We start from the raw sequence: 17,490 nt of genomic DNA, 5'->3' as shown, positions 1-17,490 counted from the left end.
CGCAGCCACTTGAGTCCTCACCTGGGGCCACCCTGGTTTGCACTAGGAGGAAGCTGGGGCCAGGAACTGAGGCCAGGTGCTCTGATGGAGGACGCGGGCACCTTGCCGGCCAGGCCAAACACCCGCCTCCCATCGAGACTGGAACCAGTCACGGGGCATCTCCGTGAGCGCGGGCTTTGCGGAAGGATGTGGGCACTTTGCTGGCCAGGCCAAACACTTGCCTTCTATAGAGACTGGAACCAGTCACCCGGTCCTCTCCGAGAGCGCGGGCCTTGGGGAGGGAAGCAGCCGGGGCTGCCAGGGAGGGGTGGGTGAGCGAGCGCGCTGCTGAGCACCAGGGACGGGACCTGCCCCTGCCTGGCTTTCTGACGACTCTTCTCACACAGCCCTGCAGAGAGGGTGCGGGAAGGGCGTGGTTAACACACTCGGCTTCACGGCTGCTCAATCTCACAGCTCTATGGCTTTGCACTCCCCCCCTTTTGGAGAGTTCAGTGCGGGCACGCAGCACTTCACCCCACGATCCTCTGGAAGATCTAAGAGGAGCAAAGCCATCCTCCTGCGTAGCCACAGCACCGTTCCTGCAGCCGAGAAGCACCCGAAACAGCCTATATTTCAGTTTTCCCAGCCGTGCCAGCCCCGCCATGTCCCAGAAACCAAGGCTGGCTCGCAGGACTGGGGGCACGTGTCGAAAGGATGCAGGAATCTGGCCAAATTTGGAACCATGTGGATGTTCAAATGGATGATAGACATGGACTGGAACAGTAAACCATGACTCCACACCAGTACTCAGAGGGGACGGGGAGGGAAGTTCTTTGTGGAATTGAGTAGGAGAAATGGCAGGATTAGAAAAGTCACCAGTCTGCGACTGCCACTGTCACAGCTGAGTGCAATAGGCTCGTTCATGGAGCTAACCCGGGAGTGAAGCGTGGGCGGTGCGGAACAGTCACGGGGCACCCGAGGAACCGTCGGCAGGTCGCTTTCCAGCTTCAAACGGAGCGTTTCCTTTGCAAAGGACGCCACGTTCAGCACAGGATCGGGCTGCCAGCGTCACAGGACACAGCCAACCGTGGACCTGACACAGAGGCTGCCCTAGGCTTGCATGTGGGCTCTAGGACGGCAAGAAGAGTCGGGACCAACGCCCAGAGTGGTGACTGCCTTGTCCTGATGGGGGCCACTCGGGGAAGAGCCTGTGGGAGGGAAACAAATCCAGCCGGCTCTGTCTGGTCAGAGACGCCCACCCAGGCGGGGTTGCTGAACAGGCAGTGAGGTCCGTAGACTGCCTGTAGCTCATGACCGTGGAGAGCGGTGCAGGCGGAAATCCAGGAGAACCGGTGCACTGGGTCCGGGAGTCACCCCGCCATGCAGGGGACTGGATGGCTGGTGTAGGTGAGGAGTGCCGACGGAGATGCCACGAGGGCTTGGCCCCCGCCTGCAGTGGGAACAGGAGAGTCCCTGCAGGCTGCAGCTGTGGTCAGAGGCAAGGTCAGCCTATGGCGTTCCCGCTCACCACCAGTGGGGGTCTGAACGGTGTGTTTCGGGCCCTGGTGCCTCCGTTGCATCTCCACTCTTGCGCTTTGGGCCATGGTGGAGTCGAAGGGTTACTTGAACACGAGCACCGAGTTGTTATAACCGAGATGCCCTGGGTGACTAATGGGTGGGTCGCGTATACAGCACGGATATGCTGGGCAAGGGGGTGATTCTCATCTCCATTGGGACCACGGGGGCCGGGCAGGGTTTCAGCACACTACTCGGAACAGCGCCGTGTAGGAACTGCTTATTTCTGGAATTTTCCATTTTCAACTGAGGCTGACCCCAGGGAACCGAGGCTGCAGATGAGGGGGGTGACTACTGCAGGAAGAGGCGTTAACAAATGAGACAGTTTTGCAAGTGCTGTTAACATGTTTTCACTTTCTCCTGAAGGCAGCAGAGGACTTCCACGACAGGTGTTCCGAAAGAGCACTGTAGAGCAGAGAGCAGGTAAGAGACCAGTGAAGACTGACAGTTGGTAAACCGGCTGGGGGGAGGGGGGGCCGCTGTGACCAGCTAGAAATGCTAAGTTAGGACTTGCGAAAACGGACTGCAGCGATACTTGGGAGTAGACATGAGATGTGCTGGGGGAGGAGGAGGAGCCCAAAGTGACCGCTGGTCCTGGGGCCTTGCTGCTGGGGGGGTGGGGGGCGGCGGTCTCACCATCCTGGGGCTGGTAGGGAGCAGAGCAGCAGCAGGGTTGGGTGGGAGCTGGGGGCGGCGTGACTGACCCTGACTTCCGTGGCGATGTTTCAGGCTTCAAGCGGCTCCTGTGGACCACACCGGTGGGGGCTGCATCTTCTAGGTCGCTGGTTCTCAGGGTATGGTCTGGGGGCCGCAAACTCGGCCATGCAACCTCCTGGGTCCCACCTCAGACTGACTTGAGCTGAAACTCTGGGCTCTGGTGGCACCAGCCCTCCAGGTAGCCCCCAGGCACGCCTGCCTCGGGGAACCTCTGGTCCAGACGGAATCAGCGGCCACTGGGCAGATGAGGGGAGGGGACCCGAGGGCCCAGAAGGGGGCAGAGGTGTGGTCGGAGCGGCAGGAGGCAGCCACAGGACACTGCAGCTAGGGAAGGCGTGACTGCTGGGGTGGGGGTGGGGGCGTTCAGAGTGCACCTGGGGCTCACCGCAGATGGAAGATGGGTGGGAATGGGGGCTTCGGGGCAGAGCAGGGAAGGCTCCCTGGGGGACGCGTGTTTGCTGCCGCGGTCCCCTCTACTGCAGGCCAGCTGCTCTCACGGGAGTCTCAAGGCTTCTGGCTTTTAGGTCTGACAGCTCTCCAGGCTGCCCACCTTGGCCTGCCCAGGTCACGTCTGTGGTTGGTCAGCTTGGGCTGCTGTAAGGAAAGGCCACGGACTGGAAGACACCGCTGAAGGCTGGGGCAGTCCAAGATCACGGCCTGGCTGGCCCCGCTTCCCGTGGGGGCTCTCTCCCTGGCTTGTAGAGGGTCCCTTCTTCCCTCACTCTTGACCTCATCTAAACCCAATTAGCTCCCAAAGGCCCCACCTCCAGATACGACCGCCCACGGGGTACAGCTTACATACAGGTAGGGCACAGCTCATGCCAGAGTCATCCTTGGTGCGAGGAGAGTTTTCAAACCGCTGGGTGGACAGGGTGCCCTTGGGGCTGGGGTACTGCAGCTGTTCCAGGCTGTTCCAGGCTGTGGGTGGAGCCTGGAAGCTGGGGGGCTGCTGAGGCGACGCCTGTGAAGACAGGCTGCGCTGGCATGAGACGGCTTCTCAGAAAGCAGGTATTTTCTTCATGGACATTTTGGAAAAAGATTTATTTTAATTTGAAAGGCAGAGTTACAGAGAGGAGAGAAGTCTTCCATCTGCTGGTTCACTCCCCAAATGGCCACAACTGCCGCACCTGGGTTGATCCAAAGCCAGGAGCCAGGAGCTTCTTCCAGGTCTCCCATGTGGGTGCAGGGGCCAAGGACTTGGGCCATCTTCCACTGCTTTCCCAGGTGCATTAAAATGGAGCTGGATGGGAAGTGGAGCAGCCGGGACTTGAACTGGCGCCCATATGGGGGTGCCGGCACTGCAGGCGGTGGCTTTACCCGCTATGCCACGGCGCCAGCCCTTTCCTGGGCACTTTTAAAGCAGGCTTTCCATCTGGTCTCTACTCCTTTCTATGATCTTTACCTAATACCCCCCCACACACACACACACAATGTTAACAAGCCGGGTGCGGTCGTCACACCTTGCAGGTGCCCATGCGTTTCCTACGGATCCGAATCAAGTGCATGTTGTGTCTGGCTGGTCACTGACAACATGGATCATATTCCACGTAGTCGTGGATCTTCTCAGTTCGCTATCCGTTGTGGAAACCCACCCGAGGGAAAGTCCTCTTTGTAATCGCTGTATCTTGTTGCAGGCATGGACATGGCACGACTGAAACAGCCTCCTATTGATGACTTTCTAATGCTGCGCCCACTACAAATGCCGCCAATTAGACACTTTTATATACTCCTACGTCTCAGTGTTTCTGTTCTCTCTGAGACAAATTCTTATGAGTGCTAATGTCGGGTTGAATGGTATATACATTTGTGTTTATTTTTAAAATAATTTTTATATTGCTTTCCAAAGAGGCAGTATTAATTCTCATTTTCGCCAGCTATGTATGAAAATATACTTTTCCGTTTACTCCCATAAGTATTAGGTGTTAGCATTCTTTTGAATTTTCGCCAAGCCGATGGGCGAGAAGTGATGCCTCATTGTTGCTTTAATTTGCATTTCCCTGAGTATGAGGAGGTTGAGCCATATGTTTATTGGCCATTTGGGTTTACTCTTCTCTGAGCCTATTCATATCTTGGGAACATTTTTCTATTGGATGCTTCATCTTTTTCTTAACAATTTGTAAGAGCTGGAAATTAACCCTTTATCTGTCCTAGGCATTGCAACTATTTGAGTATTTCCCCTCAATGTAGTGCTTGTCTTTTAACTTTGTTTATGGAAATCTTTAGCCATCTAAAAAAAATCCAAATTTTATGCAGTCAGTTCCAGTTCCAGTAATAACAGAGGACCTTGTAGAAGGCAATCTCTTCTACAGATAACAATGATACATTCTGAACAAAAATATTTAAAGGGCCACTGGAAGGCACTAAAAGTGACCCAAAGCAGGCAGCAATTGGGGAGAGTGACACTGGGAAGAAGGGAACCACACCGAGGGAGCTTCCATGGTTACACTTCTGTGCCTAAGGTCAGGTCCCATGCAGTGCTGCATGACTGGATAAAAGTTGGACAGAAATCTGCAATCTTAACTTGTTGAGGAATCAGAGAGCAAAAGTGAAGGAGAAATCCACGGAGGGAGTATTCCAAATTCTGCTTATAAACTCTGTCTAAACTCCAGACTGTTTTCTGAACTGCAAATTCACTTGGGAAACTCCTAGCATCCTCACTGCCTAAAATGATCGAACAGAGGTTTTAGCTGCTGTCCCCCCCCACAGGAGAGGAGTCTGAAGTTTGAGTTTGTCCAAATTAACTGCCTGTCAACACAGAAAGCACTCTTTCAGAGGAACCTAACAGAATCCAGGCTCTATGCCTTCCCATTGACAGTGTCTAGAATGCAATCTAAAGTCACTAGACAAATGAGGAAATGGGAAAATGTGACCCATATTCAGTAGAAAAGGTGATTGATGGAGACTAACCTCAGTGTGATTCCAATGTTGGAATTAAGAGACAAGAATTTTATTTTTGTTTACAAATATTTATTATTTTTGATTTGTCCTTTCAAATGAAATAGATGGATTGTGATTTTTAAACAAGATTTATTAAATTATTTATTTAAAGACAGAGTGACAGAGTATGGAGACAGAGACAATCTTCCATGTGCTGGTTCATTCCCCAGATGCCTACAGCAGCCAGGGCTGGGCCAGGCAGAGGCTGAGCCGGAACTCCCTTCTGCCCAGATGGTGGCAGGGACCATCGTCTGCTGCTTTCCTAGGCACATTAGCAGGACACGTGATCAGAAACGGAGCAGTGAGGCTTGAGCTGGTGCTCCGATATGGGATGCTGGCATCTCAGGCAGCAGCTCAGCGCACTGCACCACAGTTCATGCCCCAGGAGAAAATGATTTTTTAAAAAAGATATATTTTATTCATTTGAAAGGCATAATTACAGAGAGAGAGAGAGAGAGAGAGAGAGAGAGATCTTCCATCCACAGATTCTCTCCCCAAATGGCCACAACAGTCAAGGCTGGGCCAGGCAGAAGCCAGGAGCCAGGAGCTTCTTCCTAGTCTCCCACATGGGTGGCAGAGGTCCGAGCACTTGGGCCATCTTCCACTGCTTTCCCAGGCCATTAGCAGGGAGCTGGATTGGAAGTGGAGCAGAGGGGACAGGAAATAGCACCCACAGGGGATGCAGGCAGCTTAACCCACTATGCCACAACGCCCCTAGAGAATTTCAAAGCAATTGTTACAGCTGTGCTCAGGACATGAAGGAAAACATGATAGTAACAAATGATTAAATAGAAAATCCTCAGCAGAGCGATAGACTATAAAAACCACCAAGTGGGAATTCTAGATCCAAAAATTACTATATGCAAAGTAAAAAATCAGCTGGTTGAGATTAAATTTTTTTTTTTTTTTTTTTTGACAGGCAGAGTGGACAGTGAGAGAGAGAGACAGAGAGAAAGGTCTTCCTTTGCCGTTGGTTCACCCTCCAATGGCTGCCGCGGCCGGCGCGCTGCGGCCGGCACACCGCGCTGATCCAATGGCAGGAGCCAGGAGCCAGGTGCTTTTCCTGGTCTCCCATGGGGTGCAGGGCCCAAGCACCTGGGCCATCCTCCACTGCACTCCCTGGCCACAGCAGAGGGCTGGCCTGGAAGAGGGGCAACCGGGACAGAATCCGGTGCCCCAACCGGGACTAGAACCTGGTGTGCCGGCGCCGCTAGGCGGAGGATTAGCCTAGTGAGCCGCGGCGCCGGCCAGAGATTAAATTTTATGTAGTAAAAATGACTATTTCTTCACAGATTCTAGGCTTCCTGTCACAGGTAAAAATGTCCCTCTAATCACTGGCTTATACCAATTTCATCTAAAATTTCTCCCAACATTCTGTATTTTATTTTTACTTTTGAGTCTTATTAATCAATTTGGTTCCTTCAAATTACACTTTATGTTGTTATGTTTTCAACAACACATTTTTATAAGATTTATTTACTTGAAAGTCAGAGTCACACAGGTAGAGAGAGAGAGAGAGAGAGACAGAGACAGAGAGACAGAGAGAGAGAGAGAGAGATCTCCATCCTCTGATTTACTCCCCAAATGGCTGCAATAGCCAGGGTTGGTCCAGGCTAAAGCCAGGAGCCTGGAGCTTCGTCCAGCAGGGGCCCAAGCGACTTGGGCCATCTTCTACTGCTTTCCCAGGCCACAGCAAAGAGCTGGATGGGAAGTGGAGCAGCCAGGGCTTGAACCGGCACCCATATGGGATGCCAGCATCACACGCGGCAGCTTCATCAGCTACACCACTTTGCTGGCCCCATAACAAATTTTCATAATTCAGTCAATATTGAGGTGGTCTTGATATGATATGTTTCTGTATTGTTTGAATTAAATAATAAGGAACATGTTTCTTGAAGTAATTGAAAATCATTCTTCCTTCCACTCTAAAAGTAACATGTCTTAGGTTGATTGGTAGCTTCATGGTATTTCATTCTGCTTATATGACTAAAATAGTTTACTTATAAAAGGTGATAGACTAGCATATACACACTTACAGTTTTTTAGACAATGCATAAAACTGTAAAGCAGAGGGGCCAGTGCTGTGGCACAGAAGGTTAAGCCTCCACCTGGAGTGTTGGCATCCTATGTGGCTGCCAGTTTGAGTCCTGGCTGCTCCACTTCTGATCCATCTGATCCAGCTCCCTGCTGGTGTGCCTGGAAAATCAGCAGAAGATGGCTCAAGTGCTTGGGCCCCTGCACCCAGGTGGGAGACCTGGAAGAAGCTCCTGGCTCCTGGCTTTAGCTTGGCCCAGCCCCAGCTGTTGTGGCCATGTGGGGAGTGAACCCATGGATAAATGATCTCTCTCTCTCTTCTCTCTATATCTTCCTTTCAAATCTTCTTCCTCGAAAGTCAGAGTTACAGAGAGAGAGAAGGAGAGGACAAGAGAGAAAGAGGGGTCCTCCATCTGCTGGTTCACCCCCCAGTTGGCCACAACAGCCAGAGCTGTGCTGATCTGAGGCCAGGAGCCAGGAGTTTCTTCCAGGTCTCCCACGTGGGTGCAAGGGCCCAAGGAACTGGGCCATCTTCCACTGTTTTCCTAGGCTACAGCAGAGAGCCGGACCGGAAGTGGAGCAGCCGGGACTCGAACTGGCACCCATATGGGATGTCAGCACTGCAAGTGACGGCTCTACCCGCTATGCCATAGCGCCAGCCCCCCAAAATAAATCTTTTTAAAAAACTATAAAGAAAAAAATTAAATGGTTTCTGAAATTCCACTAATCAGAGCTAATCATTGCAATCGCTACCTTTTTGGTTTATTCAATTCCCATTTTATGTCTGTGCATACATACACACAGATACACGCACATATACATCCTTTTAATGTTAAGTTATATATATGGGGGGGGGGGGTATGTAGCCAAGACAAGTGGTATGAAAGCCAGAGGCATCACAATACCAGATTTCAAGATATACTACAAGCCAGTAACAATCAAAACAGCCTGGTATGGTACAAAAATAGATGGATAGATCATTGGAACAGAATAGAAACACCAGAAGTCAATCCACACATCTACAACCAACTTATCTTTGACCAAGGAGCTAAAATCAACTCCTGGAGCAAGGACGTCTCTTCAACAAATGGTGCTGGGAAGACTGGATCTCCACATGCAGAAGTATGAAGCAAAACTCCTACCTTACACAAAAATCCACTCAACATGGATTAAAAGCCTAAATCTATGACCCGAAGCTATCAAATTAATTGAGAACATTGGGGAAACCCTGCAAGACATTGGCATAGGCAAAGAATTCCTGGAAAAGACCCCAAGAGGCACAGGCAGTCAAAGCCAGAATTAACAAATGGGATTACTTCAAATTGAGAAGCTTCTGTATGGCAAAAGAAACACTCAGGAAAGTGAAGAGGCAACTGACAGAATGGGAGACATTATTTGCAAACTATGCAAATGATAAAGGATTAATAACCAGAATCTACAAAGAGGTCAAGAAACTCTACAACAACAGAACAAATAATCCAGTTAAGAGGTGGGCAAAGGACTTAAACAGATATTTTTCAAAAGGGGAAATCCAAATGGCCAACAGACACATGAAAAAATGTTCAGGATCACTAGCTGTCAGGAAAATGCAAATCAAAACCACAATGAGGCTTCACCTCACCCCAGTTAGAGTGGCTCTCATACAGAAATCAAGAAACAACACATGCTGGAGAGGATGTGGGGAAAAAGGTCCCCTAATCCACAGTTGGTGGGAATGTAAACCAGTAAAGCCACTATGGAAGACAGTCTGGAGATACCTCAAAAATCTGAATACAGACCTTGCATATGACCTAGCCGTCCCACTCCTGGGAATTTACCCAAGGGAAATGAAATCAGTAAACGAAAGAGCTGTCTGCACCTCTGTGTTTATTGCAGCTCAATTCACAATAGCTAGGACGTGGACTCAGCCTAAAGGCCCATCAACAGAAGACTGGATAAAGAAATTATGGGATATGTACTCTATGGAACACTACACATCAGTTAAAAAAAATGAAATCTGGTCATTTGCAACAAAATGGATCAATCTGGAACATTTCACAATTAGTGAAATAAGCCAGTCCCAAAGGGATAAATACTATATGTTCTCCCTGATCTGTGAGAATTAATAGCGCACCTAAAATGAAAGTTGTAGAAGGGAAATTGACACTTTGAGAAACAATGACTTGGACAGCCCTCGTCTTGACTGGCAAGGGACAGTTTTTTATTTTATTTTTCTTTTCTCCTCTCCATACTATATGTTAGACTCTACTTAACATAGAGTTAGTCATATGTATATAAAGTCAATTGTAAATAGATCCCAGTAAAAAATAAGGGGGGGGGGGATAAGGACAGAGGAGGCAGTTTACAACTGTAAAGCTGTATAGTTCTGCGTACAGTCCTACAGACTTACTTCTAAGGGTATAGTTTAAAAACCTGTCACAGGACTCTAAATCCCATTAAAATTGGTGGTAAAAATGCCATCTTAATTGTTAAAGTGATCATATTAAGTGTAAAAGTGAACATATAGAAGGATTAAGTGCAAAGGGATCATATAAATAGTATTAAGTGCCAGGTAATAATAGATAGGATTAAAAAGGAGGGAACGTTCAAACATGAGAAGCAGTCCACACAACAGACTCAGAATGACAATCATTTTAAAGTAACACTCTGACCTCAGAATCAGCCCTTAAGACATTTGGATGTGGCTGAAAAGCCCATGAGAGCATTTCTGGCATGGAAAGCCAAGACACTGAGGCAAAAAATATCCTACATGAAGGATCTCTGTGAGTGAGACCCCAGTGGAAAGAAGAGGACATCAAAGAAGGAGGTACTTTCCTCTGAAGGGAGGAGAGAACTTCCACTTTGCTTACAGCCCTGTCTAAATATTGATGGAGTTTATGCACACAAAATGCTTCCATAGCCTTGGCAGCTCATGGCAAGAGTCTTGGGTGATCACTGATGTCATAAATAAGAGTGTCAGTTGTTAAATCAACAACAGGACTCACTGTGCACTTACTCCTCATGTAGGAACCCTGTCCTTAACGAGTTGTACTATGAGAATTAACTGCAAAACTCGTTCTTAAACAGTACTTTATGTGTTGTGTGTGTGCAAACTGTTGAAAGCTTTACTTAGTATAGAGTTGGTCTTCTGTTTATAAAGTTAAATTAAAAATGAATCTTAATGAAAAATGAGATGGGAGAGGGAATAGGAGGTGGGATGGGAGGGTGGGTATGGGGGGAAGAACCACTATATTCCTAAAGCTGTACCTATGAAATTCGCATTCATGAAATAAAAGCTTTTAAAAATAAAAAAAGACAAATATATGTATCTAAGATATTCATATGTATCTAACATCCACACATATGTACATACCAAATAGGGTTATACTATTATAGTCTTAATAATAGGCTTTTTAATACTTCGTGAACATTTTCTACTTCCATACATATTAAAAATCATAATTTTTAGAAAATGCAGATTCCACTTTTGGATGTATAAAGTTTACTGAACTTGTTTTGTTTTTTTAGAAACACCTTTATTAGAAGGCAAATAGAATATTTTCAATTTTCATGGTTATAAATAGAACTCTGAACTTTTCCTCTCTTATCCTCCAGTGTCCACTAGTGATCTCTTAGAAGGAATTTCTAGCATTCTGCACTCATCTTTGAGACAGTCTATCAACAGGACAGGCCAGGGAGCACCGGGGGTCTAATCATTTGCCAATCCCAGAATATGGTGTGTGGTGCAGGGTACCCGAGTCCTTGGGACAGCTAATGCTTGGTGGGTGTTAGGATGTGGGAGACTGGAGTGTGATCCAGGAATGTGATCTCTTGACTTTTAAAGATGAGGTGCCAGCGCCATGGCTCACTAGGCTAATTCTCCGCCTTGCGGTGCCGGCACACCGGGTTCTAGTCCCGGTCGGGACGCCGGATTCTGTCCCGGTTGCCCTTCGTCCAGGCCAGCTCTCTGCTGTGGCCCAGGAAGGCAGTGGAGGATGGCCCAAGTGCTTGGGCCCTGCACCCGCATGGGAGACCAGGAGGAAGCACCTGGCTCCTGGCTTTGGATCGGCGCAGCGCGCTGACCATAGTGGCCATTTTTTGGGGTAAACCAACGGAAAAAGGAAGGCCTTTCTCTCTGCCTGTCAAAAAAAAAAAAAAAAAAAAAAGATGAAGAAGAACCAAAATACGTTTTCTTGAGCACTTACTACACTGCAGGAAGTCACACTCATTACTTCACCTGATGTTTATGAGCACCACAGGCTGACGCTGCTACCAACCACTGCACAGCAGACTGAGGACTACGGGATGAAGGCACTGCTCCAGCGCCATCTCCTGGGGTGACACCGGAGGCCGCGCTGCCGGGAGCCCAGGAGGGCCCTGGCCTAGAATTATGAGCACGTCAGACAGACACGCAGGATCTCATCCAGGTGCGTGAGGATGTTCTGGAGTGTTCTATTCAGGAGGTCCAGGAGCACAGCTGGGCCACTGCAGGAGCCCACGTAGCACCCTCTTTCCGGGAGCGATCCCGGGTGCTCCCCCTTCCATGTGTGGGACAGCTGGCCCTGCTACAAGGGCCAGAGAGGGGCCAGACACAGACCTGCACCCAGGAGCTCCGGTTTGACCTCTAACAGGAGCTGGACTTGACTGGCTCCTCTTTGAGGCTAGTGTCTTGACTACAATGGGCTGGAGCACCTGCTGCTGTTTATGCACTGGTTAAAAGTGCACCCCTAATTCATGCTGACCCTTCTTCCTCATCCCAGAGACTGTTCCCAGATCCTTTAGCTGTGACTTAGGGTAGCTCTGATAGCGTCTAATAAAATGCTTCCCTGAATATTTCTTGGTTTACCCATCTTAAACATTATTCATCGCATCCCTGCTTTGCTAGGTGAAAGTCTGGCACACGCAGGCATACACAGACACAGATGCACACACACACACTCACACACACAGCACTATCAGTGGAGAGCCAAGAAGTGTATTACAACTCTATTTTCTCTTTTGACTACCATTTCCCTCCCTGGAATTTCTACCTTACGCTATCTGCCATCATTGCAACTTAATTTGTTCCTAGCCCCACCACCCGACTCTGTATTTTACTGCAGGGACCCCTGTCTCCATTTGGCCGCGTTCTCCTCGGACCTGCCGCGTGGCTCCTCGCCCGGGGTTTCTCTTTGCTGCTGTCCTGGGTCAGCCCGACGTGGCCTGGACACCAGGCACGCTCCCTCGGGCACACGCTCTCATCCTCGAGCATCCGCTGTGACCGAATCTTCCGACCCCACACCCAGCAGCAGTCTGCCTGAGCATAAACATTCTACCTGAAATTCTGATGCTGTTGGAAACGTCGCCTCCAGTGTCGCTGCTGACAAATTAGAGGCCATTTCTTCCTGTACTTTCTGCCTCTCTTACCTTGGTCTGGTTCTGGTTCAGGGCGAGTTCCTTAAATTTATCTTTCAATGCTATTGAATTTTTCATTTTGGCAATTCCATTTTTGTTTTCTTTTTTTAAAAAAGATTTTTATGTATTTATTTATTGAGAGGTAGAGCTACAGACAGTGAGAGGGAGCGACAGAGAAAGGTCTTCCTTCTGTTGGTTCACCCCCCAAATGGCCACAACAGCCGGAGCTGCACTGATCCAAAGCCAGGAGCCAGGAGCTTCTTCCAGGTCTCCCACGTGGGTGTGGGGGCCCAAGGACTTGGGCCATCTTCTACTGCTTTCCCAGGCAACAGCAGAGAGCCGGATTGGAAGAAGAGCAGCTGGGACTAAAACCGGCGCCCATATGGGATGCCGGCGCCGCATGCAGAGGATTAACCTACTGCACCATGGCGCCGGCCCTCCATTTTTGTTTTCTTAGATTCTGATTGATTGGTCGTTGGTCCCAAGTGGCTCATCTTTAACTTCTTTGGGCACAAGTTGCCTCTCTGGAAACACTCTCCTGTTTGCTCTATCATCTCTGTTTCCTCTGGGGTTCCTGTGTCCTGTTCACATATCTGGGTTTCTCGGTTTTATTTCGGTTCTCTGTTAAGTAAGAAATGGACAATTTTTTATTTTATTTTATTTTATCTTTTATTTTATTTTTTTTTGACAGGCAGAGTTAAGACAGTGAGAGAGAGAGACAGAGAGAAAGGTCTCCCTTCCATTGGTTCATCCCCCAAATGACCTCTACGGCAGGCGCTGTGCCGATCCGAAGCCAGGAGCCAGGTGCTTCCTCCTGGTCTCCCATGCGGGTGCAGGGCCCAAGCACTTGGCCATCCTCCACTGCACTCATGGGCCACAGCAGAGAGCTGGACTGAAAGAGGGGCAACCGGGACAGAATCTGGTGCCCCAACTGGGACTAGAACCCGGGGTGCTGGCGCTGCAGGCAGAAGATTAGCCTAGTGAGCCACGGCGCTGGCCGAGATGGACAATTAAAAGCTGATTTAGAGCTCTGGTACACGGCTGGAGCTTTGCACTGAAGACCCAAATGAGGCGGGGCTTGTGCAAGGTGGTCTTTCTGCTGGGCCATTCCCCAGTAAGAAGCCCTCTGACTGCCTGCTTGGTAGCGGGACGCGGGGGTTCTGGGCATCGTTAGGGTTGCGGGTACAGGGACAGGTGGCTTCCTCTGCAAGCTGTCAGTCATTCCACTTCTTTCAGCCCCCACATCGCATGGCGTCTTGGAGGACACCTGTCTCCAGGGCTCCATTGGTCAACGCTGATCTGCACTTCCAGAGCACTCCGAGTGTGAAGACACTGCAGTGTACCCAGGTGTGCTGCACTGGGGCACCCCGCCCTTTGGAGCTTTGGACGGGTACAGGTGGTGCAACTCGGAGCACTTCCGTCTCTGCCTGCGCGAAACACTCAGCGTGGCTGCATCGAGCCTGGCTTCAGCTCCTGCCGACGGTGCTCAGCGGTCAGTCACAGGGCCAGTCTCCACGCCCACCTCCAGCGCACCCCACTCCCTGTTCTCCACACCCTCTTCGAATCCTGTGTGCTGTCTTTTTAAGTTTAGCCCTTCTGGGGAATGAGAGTAGTGTCTTGTTGCAACTTAGTTTGCATTTCTCTGACAACTAATGAAATTCAGTACCACGTCATATGCTTTTTTTTTTAAAGATTTATTTGAAAGAGTTATAGAGAGAGGAGACACACACACACATGTGCACACACGTACGCACGCACACACACACACATATCTCCCATCCACTGCTTCACTCCCCAAATTCCCATGGTAGCTGGGGCAGGGCCAGATTGAAGCCAGGAGCCAGGAGCTCCGTCCAGGTCGCCCACGTGGCTGGCAGGGACCCAAGGACTTGGGCCACCACCTGCTGCCTCCAGGTGCGTTAGCAAGGGAGCAGGCTCAGAAGCTCCCCTCGACTCCCCAGCGGGTCAAACGCCCTCTCCGTTCACTTTCACATTCATTCCTGTGGTCACTCCATCAGCACTTCCTCCTCTAGCCTGCTGAGCACGAGGCTGCGGGATCACGGATGGTTTACTTACCGAAATACTCTCAGGTCTTAGCACAACCGGACACCTCATCAAGATTTCTGAGTGAATGAAGACAAGAGGTTTTTTGGTGTGTGTCCATGTGCGCCTTATGTGTCTGTGTGTGAGCAAAACTCTATCAATGCATGCGTGTGCATGTATGTGTGTGTGCATGTGGACAGTACAGAAGCTGTGGACCCCTCTACAATCCTCCCTTTCCCCCTCTCCTCTCCTCCTCTCCTGCCCTGCGCTGTCCAGCACTCCCAGCATCCTCCTCTCCTTTGAGTGACTCGAGGAAGACACCGGTCTCCAGCTGCCTGTGCTCGGCTGCCCTTGTGCAGTTGTCTGCCAGTTGTGCACGCCGATTGCTATGAATGCCACCATCTGGTACGCCACGTGGACATCATAATCTTTTCTTAATTACATTAGCAGCGCAATCAGTTACTGCATTACAAGGCCGGCGATGAGCTTTTAAATCTTGGTGGAAATCATAAATAATTGCACTAAGTACCAGGCGCCAGATGTGTGTGCCAACTTTGGTTGCACTAGATAAATAGTAACCTTACAAGAGTGTTAGGCAGCGGGCCGTCCGCTGGCCACCGGGCCACGCCGCACCTGGGCCCGGCTGCACCGAGGCCCCACAGCCACGCACCTGACGGGAGGCAGCAGGAGGAGGAGGGATGCACAGGGTGCCAGAGAGAGACAGGGAATCTCAGAGCAGAGCCAGAGAGGGCGCGGAGGAATGCGGGGAGAGACAAAGGGAAAATGAGGGGGGTGGGCAGGAAGGGGGAGAGTGGGAGGAGCAGAGAAGAGAAGGAGGAGGGAGAGGAGGGAACAGGGCCTGGGAGACGGGGAGGGGGAGGGACAGTGAGACAGAAACCCAGAAAGAGGGACAGGGGTGAACTGATGGGCTAACACCTCTGGGAGGCGTGGTGACCCCAGAAAGCCGGGGGGGGGTGCTGGTTCAGCTGACCTCCCGCTGGCAGGGGTCAGTCACCCGGGGCGGCGGCCAGGCTGGAGGGTCCTGCCATCCAGGAGCTCTGAGCTCGGGAAGGAAGCCGTCCCTTCTTCTCTCCTCTCTGGGGACCTCCTGATGAGTCTGAGCCCAGGGGAAGTGGTTACAGAAGATGGGGAGGGCAGCTGTGGCTCTGTGGAGGCGGCCATGTGAGGGCTGTGGGTGGAAGGAGCCCCGTGTCAGGTGCACCTCTCGGAAGGCTGATTTTTTTTTTTTTACTTATTTGACAGAGTTAGACAGTGAGGGAGAGAGAGAGACAGAGAGAAAGGTCTTCCTTCCATTGCTTCACCCCCCAAATGGCCGCTACGGCCGGCGCACCGCGCTGATCCGAAGCCAGGAGCCAGGTGCATCTCCTGGTCTCCCATGCCGGGGCAGGGCCCAAGAACCTGGGCCATTGGAAGGCTGATTTGTAACAAACATTTATCTACTCATTTGAAAAGCAGAGTGACACAGAGGAAGACACACACACACACACACACACACACAGAGCCAGAGCGAGAGCGAGAGCGAGAGACCTGCCATCAGCTGGTTCACTTCCCAAATGGCCAATGGTCAGAGTGCCCAGAACTCCATCCGGGTCTCTCATGGAGCACTTGGGACATCTTCTCTTGCTGCCCCAGGCCCATTAGCAGGAAGCTGGGTTGGAAGAAGAGCAGCCAGGACTCGAACCGGGGCTCTGATATGGGATGCCAGCATTCCAAACAGTGGCTAACCCACGGTGCCACAATGCCAGCCCCTGGTGGGGTGGGCGGGGAGGAGAGGTGGCTTTAGGCTGAGACAAGACTCATCAGCCCTGGAGAGCCTGGTTAAGAGCAGGGAAGAGAGCGGGGAACAGCATGTGCAAAGGTGCAGAGGCAGAAGGAACTGGGTGTATTTGAGACTCAGAGAAAGCAGAGGCGGCTCAGGCACAGAAAACAACGAGGAGGAGGGAATTAAGGTGACACAGGGGCTACAGCCACTCTTCTTTCTATGTGCTCCTGAACTCCCACCAACATGACTTTAGTGGAACTTAATGACGTGTAAAGCCGCAGGATAAAGAGAACAAGAGAGGAGACAGCAGCAAATCACAGATTTTAACAAAAGTAGGGAAGCTGGAAAGCAGACACGTGACCGGATCTGAGTTGCAGAGTGGAGGACGTTTCGACCAAAGCCTGCGGGAGGCAAACTGCCCAGCCGTGGGCCTGGGAGAGGCTCCGGGATGAGGCTTCCCAAGGGGGCTGGGGCAGGTGTAACAGGGAGGGGAGGACAGGTTAAAACTGCATCCAGGGGTCAGCACTGCGATGGAGCAGGTTAAGCCACCACCTGCGATGCTGGCATCTGATAAGGGAATTGATTGGAGCCCTGGCTGTTTCACTTCCTATCCAGCTCCCTGCTAATAGACCTGGGAAAGCAGCGGAGGCTGGCCCAAGTGCTTGGGCCCCTGCCACCTGCCACCCTGTGAGAGACCTGGATGAAGCTCCCAGTTCCTGGCTTCAGCCCCGTCCAGCCCTGGCCATTGTGGCTATCTGGGGAGTGAACCAGTGGATGGAAGATATTCTCTCTCTCTTTCCTCCACCCTTCTCTCCCTCTCTCCTTCTCTCTCTCTATATATATAACTCTGCCTTTTAAATAAAATAAATGCATCTTTAAAAAGAAAATGCGGGGCCAGTGCTGTGGCGTAGTGGGTAAAGCCACCACCTGTAGTGCCAGCATCCCATATGGGCACTGGTTCAAGTCCCGGTTGCTGTACTTCTGCTCCAGCTCTCTGCTATGGCCTGGGAAAGCAGTGGAGGACGGCCCAAGTGCTTGGGCCCCTGCAC

Source organism: Oryctolagus cuniculus, chromosome 1 (genome assembly GCF_964237555.1).
Source record: "Oryctolagus cuniculus chromosome 1, mOryCun1.1, whole genome shotgun sequence".
NCBI classification, from domain to species: domain Eukaryota; kingdom Metazoa; phylum Chordata; class Mammalia; order Lagomorpha; family Leporidae; genus Oryctolagus; species Oryctolagus cuniculus.
This window is presented reverse-complemented; position numbering follows the sequence as displayed.